This window comes from Papio anubis, chromosome 5 (assembly GCF_008728515.1).
Source record: "Papio anubis isolate 15944 chromosome 5, Panubis1.0, whole genome shotgun sequence".
In the NCBI taxonomy this organism is placed as follows: Eukaryota; Metazoa; Chordata; class Mammalia; order Primates; family Cercopithecidae; genus Papio; species Papio anubis.
The window spans coordinates 173,871,407-173,879,663 of record NC_044980.1 but is presented as its reverse complement, the minus strand read 5'-3'; the positions used below and the strand labels follow the sequence as shown (position 1 = coordinate 173,879,663).

Below are 8,257 nucleotides of genomic sequence, written 5' to 3'. Positions count from 1 at the left end.
CAGGCTTCCAAGCAGCGAGCAGTCTCAGAACCTCAAGAGCTTTGAACTGGCGGTGGCCAAGGGCTTCACTGGTGTTGTATCCAGTGAAACATGAGCAGACACTCATGGCGTTTCCAGCATAATTTTGGAGGACATCGCTTCCAGCCATCTGCCAGTGAAAGCAAGCACTGGTGTCAAGTCTGATTAACCAGTGAGGTGGGCAGAGGCGCCACCTCTCAAAGGAGAGCTATGCAAAGAAACTGCAAGCGATGTTAAAAGCCACATGCATATTCCAGCTTAAAATCTCCAGTACAGAGATACCTCTCAGATATGTAAGAAAGGGCCTGTCACTCTATGGCACCGGCCAAGGGTAAGCTAAGTGTGGTTTCACTTACGCATCAGCCACTGTGAGTTGATTGACAAGTGAATACAAACATTCAGGGAAACTAACCAAAGCGCGTTACAGGGCAACAGGTAACGAAAGGTAATGTAGACCTGATATGCTGCTCTACAAAGAAACCATTTCATCCACTCTGTTCACAAGATCTATGCATTTGGAAATGGAGAGACTTTTTTCCTTCACTTTAGATTCAGGGGTACGTGTGCAGGCTTGTTACATGGGGAAACCGCGTGTTGCTGAGGCTTGGTATTGGACCTAAGAGTGTCTGCTCAGCAAAGAGATCTTATTTCTCATAAAAGGTTGCACACAGCCCACAAAGTGGCCATCCCGCAGGCTGGGAAGTGTGCCTCCCACCGAGGTAAGAGCCTGGCACGTGGAAGGAGGAAGAGTTGGGGCAGGAGCTTTACTCTGGACAAGCTGGCTAAACAAACTTTCAACAGGTTACAGGAGGAGCCATGAATATTCATGACGGTGGTCCTGATGCACGTGTACCAACCAAACGTGTGTAACACACGACCCATATTCACTTTGGGGTGAAGACAATATGTAAATGTGTTACAATTAGGCTCTTTACCTCAAAAGGTCTTTTCAGGACACACAGGCACACAAGTGCACAGCCTCTGTAAACCGGCCACAATCAGTCCATGGTGGGTGGGCTCTTAATAAAAGAAAGTTACTAAAAACAATCTCCTGTCCCATCAGAGCTGTAGTTATGGCTGCTAGAACAGGGGTTGGGGGCCAGTTAGTCCGTGCCTGGTGCTGAGCTGCCATGGTTTTAACAGTGCTTATTTAGCTGCTAGAGAAAAAGAAAGCCCTGTGGCAATCAGAACAGTTTATTCCTTAGGTCTAGGGGTGTGTGACTCCACCCTTGCCTGGCATGGCCTTAGGTGCTGTTTGTAATTTGGTACCTTGGTGTCACAAAGCTTCCATTCTGTCAGTCGTACGATCTCTACTGCAGCAGGCAGGCTGGGCGGCTGCGTCTAAACATAAAAGGAAGGGGCATAACAAGGCATCAGATCGCCCAGCCTGTCATGGCCCAATGCCCGGCACTGAGCGGGTGAGGAGCAAAGGCCTGGAGCAGGTTGCACTGAGTGGTCCACAGGAGCCTCATTTTGGGAGCCAACTGCCTCAGTTCATGGCCCCACAGCCCAGGTGCACTCACTTACGAGTCAGTCCCTCCATCTGGAAACTCCGACAGCCTGTCCCGTTCCTAGTGCCCTCAGTTTAAGCATCTCTCTGTCAAGTCGTCAAGAAAACACTGGTCTCTGGAGATGCATGGACAGCCTAGTGCATACACTGGGCACTCAATAAATGCCAAGGGCAGCTACCTCCCTGGTGTCCAATGAGGACGACTGTTATGATCATGGCAGTGCAGCCTGAGTCCCAGACTTCAATTCCTTCTTCCCAAAATGTAGAGCAGGGGACCCAGGGTGGGGTGCGGTGTCTCTTCAGACACCTCTCCTCCTGGGCCCCCAGCCGGGAGAGGGGTGGCCTGGAGGAGCAGCGGGAGGAGGAGCAGAGATGGGAGCTGGCCCTGGCCTTGAAGGTGCCACCATCTCTGCATCGTCCTATCTTCCTGGAGGCTTCTTCCTCCAAGATTTCGCCTGAGCCACCCACTGGAGAACACAGACATCTCTCCCCGCATTCTGTGCCGAGAAACTGAGGCCCCGAATTTGCCTCTCACACTCATGTTGGAACTGTGACCAGGACCTGAGCCTCCTGACACCCTTAGAAGACACACAGCCCTCTGCCACGGGTGGGAAGGGGTTAGGGCATGGCTGAGGTTTCATCAGCAACTGGGCACTGGGGGAGCCAGCACCCCAAGACTGCACACAGGCCTGGTCTTCTGCTCTGAGGGGCCTGGGCCCCGAGCAGTGCCACGGCACCACCCACACTTCCACACCTGCCAGCCCGGCTGCAGCAGCTTGGCCAAAATAACAGGCGCTCCTGCTCAAACCACATTTCCCAGCTTTTGCGGAGTTCATCACCAGCCTCGCTAGCAGCGACTTCCCACTTCCACGCAAAGGAAACTGCCAACGAGGTAACCATCCATTTTTTTTTCCTAGAGTGAGGCCTGGCTGGAAAAGGACAGGCCACCCCAGTGGCCTGTGAACAACCTTGTGAGGGTCACCAGGCCCCCTCGGCTGCAAGGTTCAAGCCCACCCCTGGCCGACTACATCATGCACTGGCCCTTGCCAGGGTGACGAGGCCAAGGCATCACCAGCTTTGACCTGGTGCCTCTGGCCTGGGCAACTGTCTCCTGTGCACTCAGCAAGGCACATGCTAATTTAACCCAATCTGTCAGCCCAGGTGCCTGGAGCTGAAATGGCCTGCCCACTTTTGCCCCACCCCAGCCCCTTCTCAACATGAACCTTGAGAGTCCGTGGTGCGTTCTTCAAGAGTGGGCGCGCTCCGGGTGCTTCACCCACATCATGCACTTCATCAAAACCACTGTCAGAGGGGGGACCTGTTAGGATCCCCGTCTCCCAGAGGAGGAAACTGAGGCAGAGACAGGGTGGGTACCCCACCTGAGGACACACAGAGAATAAGCTAGGACAGAGCCTAGTGGCAGGTCCAGGCTCCTCCACTCAGTGACAGGCATGCAGAGAAGCCGGGGCACCTTGAGCTGCCATCCCTGGGCCACTTACCCACCGGCTTGCAGCCCAGGCCAAAAACATCACCATAAATAACCATCCACAGCTGCCCTCAGCCTCCTCTAGAAGGCAGGTGCCCCAGAAGCTTCCTCACAAGCTCTTTGACATTTCAGTGACATGCGGGTGGCTGAAGAGCCCTGAAGCCAGGTGAAGGTCCGGGAAGGTGAGACGGGGATTTAGCTCAGGCAGTGCCCACCAGCAGGGACAGCACCGCCATGGGCGCCTGCTTGGGAGGAACACCTCAGGTGGTTTCCCCGACGCTCAGTGCTCAAGGCCTCACACCCGTCCTTGCTGGACATAGAGAATTAACTGAGCTTCCAGGGGTCCCTCCGTCAGCCCTGCCGGGTCCTGGTGCCACCAAACACTTAAGGATGTGGAGGTGACAAAGTCAATTACAGAGCTGAGTGCCTGCGCACACCAGTGACGTGGCGGGACTCACAGCTGACAGAGCTTAGTGCCTGTGCACACCAGTGACGTGATGCGGGACTCACAGCTGACAGAGCTGAGTGCCTGTGCACACCAGTGACGTGATGCGGGACTCACAGCTGACAGAGCTGAGTGCCTGTGCACACCAGTGACGTGATGCGGGACTCAGCTGACAGAGCTGAGTGCCTGTGCACACCAGTGATGTGATGCGGGACTTACAGCTGACAGAGCTGAGTGCCTATGCACACCAGTGACGTGACACGGGACTTACAGCTGGGGATGGGTCAGGGCAGCCCTGGCCGAGCAGCTGCCACATGGGGCAACCCCTGCAGTGACAGTATCAGATGGGTCTCCACCTCTCCAGGGTAGCCCATGGGGCAGAGCTGGGCTCCTCTGAGACCCACTGCAGCTCTGGGGAAGGGAGGGGTCTGGACATATCCTCATCACAGACCAAGAGGAGCAATGGGGGTGAAGTGGCAGCCCAGGTCCCAGGTGGAGCTGCCTTGGACTCCAGAGCAGAATCCAAGGGGAGCTTGGGGGGTGAACACAAAAAAGGCCTGAGGGCCTGCTAGGGTGGAAGGTGAAGGGAAGAGAGCTGGGAACCTCTAGAGCAGGTTCCAGCCCAGCACAGACTGGGGTTCAGACAAGCCCAGGACACAGCCAGGTAGCCCAGTGCTGGGGCACAAGTCACCTGCATCTGGACACTGCTATCCAACCTCAGAACCTCAACTTCAAGAGCAAAAAGGAATCCAAGCCCAAGGTGGGGTGGCTGTGCCAGGAAGGGTGGTAGTACCAAGTTTCCAATGATGCTGCCCCCATGTGTGACAACTCATGCCTCCCTCTGGGCCTCAGTTTCCCCACGTGTAAAATGAGAGGTTTGTACCTGATGCTGAGGCTCCTCTCAGCTGGGGTTCTGATGCCCTTTGAGCCCATGTGATGTCTGCAGGATCATTCACCAAAAGAACTTTTGACCAGGGTCCAAGGAGCCTGTGGGCATGATGGAAATCAGGATGGGTCCTGGCCTAGGTGGCCCCCTGGGGGTGAGGGACAAGGGGCATTGAAAATAGGGCCAGAACCACAAGTGTCCTCCTAAGCCACTGACCACGAGGCAAGAAGATGTGAGCCTAGTCCAAAGGAGCGATTTCAGTGACAGGAAGGAGCAGACAAGCAAGGCAGAGCAGCCCATCCCGTGCCTCTGTACCCCTTTGTTGTATGCCACGGCTGGACACAAGGCCTGCCTCTGTTCCCAGCTGTGAATGGGGACAGGAACTCCTCCCCGGGAGCACAGAGTGTCTGCCTATGGATGCCAGTTCTCCCACCCCAGCCATCAGATTCGTGGGAACCCACCCCTGTGCTGGCCTCCAGAGCTGCCTGGGTGCAAGCACCACTCTCCCAGGAAAGTGGCTCAGGGCTGGCGGCATGTCATCTCACCACAGCAGTTACAGTAACCAACTCACACCGGATCTGCCCGGTTATTGTCAGAGTCTGGATGGAGGGGGAGCAAGAGAAGGCAGCCCTGCTTTCCCACGCAGCTGAGCCCTGCCTCATCATGGCGTTGGTCCCTGGCACCTTCCCCAACCCCCATCCTTTCCAAGGGGGTTCCTGAGCAGCCCCTTCTCACACATGAGTGGAAACATGAGCAGCCCCTTCTCACACACGAGTGGTAACATCATTGCTTCGAGGATGTTTGCACTCAACGTGTCCTCGGGGTCAGGTCTTCTGACAATGTCCTCAGGGTACCTGAGGGTGTGGTGACTCAATGCCCATATTAGGACACAGATATACCCACGTCCTTCCCACCAGGGACCTGGGGCTCAGGCACTGACGGGGATGCCCCTGGATGAAGCTGCTTCTGAGAAACCCGGGTGCCGCTGTGGCAGCGAACTCAGCTCCACTGCAGGACGGCCACCTGAGATGAAACCACTGCTCAGCAGCCCTGGGCGCAGATGTGACGTAAAGTCAGCCACACGACAGGAGACCCCTGAGACAGCCGGATCGAGGGCTCAGAAGGAAGCTTCTCCAAAGAGAGAGGCCACTGGCCGGCAAGCACAGGAGAAGATGCCCAGCCACACTGTCACCAGGGAAAGGCAAATCAAAGCCACAAAGAGATAGCACCGCGCACCTACTGGATGGCCAGGTGAGGCACACCAGAGAATAACACATGGTGCTGAGGACCCGATAAAGGAAGACCCTCTGCACCTCTGCTGGAAATGGAACGTCATTCAACCACCGTGGAAAACAGTTTGGCAGCCAATTTCACACCTGTGACCCCAAAGTACTGAAAGCAGGGACCTGAATATTTCTAACAAGAGTGTGCCCAGCAGCATTTTTCATGACCACCAAAGGGTGGGAAGCACCCACGTGTCCACCCCGTGATGGACAATTCACCCCAACAGAAAGGGGGCCTGACACAGGCCACAGCAGGGAGGAACCCTAAAGATCTTATGCTGAGTGACAGAAGCCAGACAAAAGCCCATGCAGATGAAATGTCAAGAGGCCAAGCCCCAGAGACGGAACTGCAGACTGGGGGTTATCAGGGTCCGGGGAGGGGAGTGGCCAGCCACTGTTTAATGGGCATGGGGTTTCCTCTTGGGGTTATGGAAATGTCTTGTAACTATGTAGAGGCGATGGCTGTGCAAGGCTGAGAAGGGGCTAAATGCCACCAAATTTTTTAAAAAGTTAGTTTTACATTATGTGAATCTCATCTAAATAAAAAAAGAACCCATAATTATTTGACACACTTTTTCTCCCTCTCTGCACCCCAGCTGCTGGGCCCATCGCCAGCTCCTGCTGTTCACATGAGGACAAGGACAGAAGAGCCCACGGCCAGAAGCGTGTTCAGGCGAACCCGTCCCCCACGGCCCACCCCTGTGTCCTTTGTACTCCAAGCCTCCCTGGCAGTGAGAAGGGCCATGTGACAGGACCCCGTGAAACACAGACAAAGTGATGGTGGCCCCCCTTCCAGGCCTCAAAGCTCCTCAAGCCTCAGCCTCCTCAAATTCTGTGCCCTTCTGCGCAAATGGCTGGTCACACGAGCTGGAAGGTGTGGCCACCAACCCCAGGGCCTGGAAGACACGCCAGGCTGTGCCATTGTGTCAAGCAGGACACAGTGGACGGTGCTAAGCCCCTGAGACTAGGAGCGTTTCTGCCACCCAGTTCGGTCTCACCTACCCTTGCAGATGCAGGTGGTGGGGAGGCTGGGGAGTAAACATGATGTGAGCCCTTCCTCAGTCACGATGTTCCAAGGCTCTGTAGGGCATCCTGTTTGTGACCTGCCAGAGGAGTCTCCTGCAGAGATCACCTGTGGGCTGCCCACTGGTGCTGGGTCACACAGCCAGGCTGACTCCTCACGATGGCAGAGCATCGTGCCCACGTCTCTGAGTGCCTGTGAACCCCGCTTCCCCAGGTGAGGAGGGCCATACCCAGAGCCCTGCCTCAGCTAAGTGACTGGAAGGGGGCTCAAGCTTCCCTGGGCACAGCAGATGCCCCACAGGCAATAGTGGAGCAGCAGGAAGGGGAGCAGACCAGGAAGCCCCCGGCCCTCCCAGGACCAGCCCCTGGCTGCTGAGTCTGTACTGGTTTTAGTGGCAAGAAACCCAGTGAGCCCTCTCCCTCCACTGGACGCCCACCCCAGGTCCTGCTGCACCCCCAGCTCACTCACCCTTGGGTCCTGGCACCTGGTGTGCTCACCTGCCCCAGCATCTCCCAGCTCATTCATTAAATTCTAGGCAATAACATGGTTTCTTTTTCTCTTTCTGAAACACAAGGGAGAGAATTTCCTGGAGTCACAGAGGCACAGGAGGGAACTGGAAGCAACCTGGATGGCCCTTGTCCTGCCTCCTGCCCGGGACCACATTGACCCTCAGCCACTTCCCTGGAACCCTGGGCTTCTACAGGGCACAGACGTCAGCAGCCCAGGGCATAGAAGAGCCCAGAGCCAGGAATGGAAGTGCCACTGCCAGCAGCTGAATCTGAGAGGCAGCTCCAGGGCCCTGGGACCTAGTCCTGCATGCCACAGACATCTCCCTGAGCTGGCCCCAGGCCTTCCAGGTATCCCCAGTATGAGGGAGAAAAGCATGCATCCACCATCCTGCCAGGTGGGCGCACACCTGTCCAGGGGCACAGGTGACCTTTCTAAGGTGGTGCCTGGGCCGCTGGACTTTGTGCTGCCACCTGAACTGCCGCCCTCAAGGTCCTGCCTGTGCCATCTCCCTGCCGCCGGCTCTCTAGGACGCAGAAGCCAAGCACGGAGGAGCTGCGGGAACACAGACCTCGCTGCCCGCTCTCACGCATTCCCTCCTCGCCTGGGGTCTCAGAGAGGACAGCTCAGGGATCCACAGGATTCACAGCCTCCAGGCTCTGGGGAAGGGGAGAACGGGGTCCCTGAGGCCCCCAAGATCATACACCTATGAGGCTAGGGCTCCATGGAGGTCCAGGTCTGCTCAGAGTCATCCATGTGCCTGGGCCTCACCATAGGGAGGTAAGACCAAAGTGGGGAGGAAAGGCAGGACTTCAGGCACTGCCAAGTGTCCTGGAGCCTGGGTCAGGAGAGGGCCTGTCCTCCAAGGTCTCCTGGGGGAGATGGAGCCCGCCTCAGGGGGCACAGCATCACCTCCTTCAGCCCCAAGCCTGGGCCAGGCTGCCACTCTGGTGGGGGAGCCAGGTGGGCTCTGGGAAGACTGGGACTTTCTCACCCCTCCCAGCCCCCAGGGGCACAGTGCCTGGGTGAGAGACCCCAGGGGACCTGTGAGCTTGACCTTTCTGAGTCACACTGACCCACGGCCTCCCAGGGGCCAAA

At 56.7% G+C, this 8,257-nt stretch overlaps 1 long non-coding RNA gene across 1 annotated transcript; it reads right to left on the bottom strand.

Moving 5' to 3' along the window:
• Positions 1 to 257: 257 nt before the first annotated feature.
• Positions 258 to 7,710, bottom strand: LOC116275014. Its single transcript, XR_004183949.1, has 4 exons — positions 7,569 to 7,710; positions 7,150 to 7,214; positions 4,343 to 4,446; positions 258 to 1,359 (listed from the first exon to the last, which is right to left on the bottom strand). It is a non-coding gene; the product is annotated as an uncharacterized LOC116275014 (long non-coding RNA).
• Between the last annotated feature and the right edge of the window lie 547 nt (positions 7,711 to 8,257).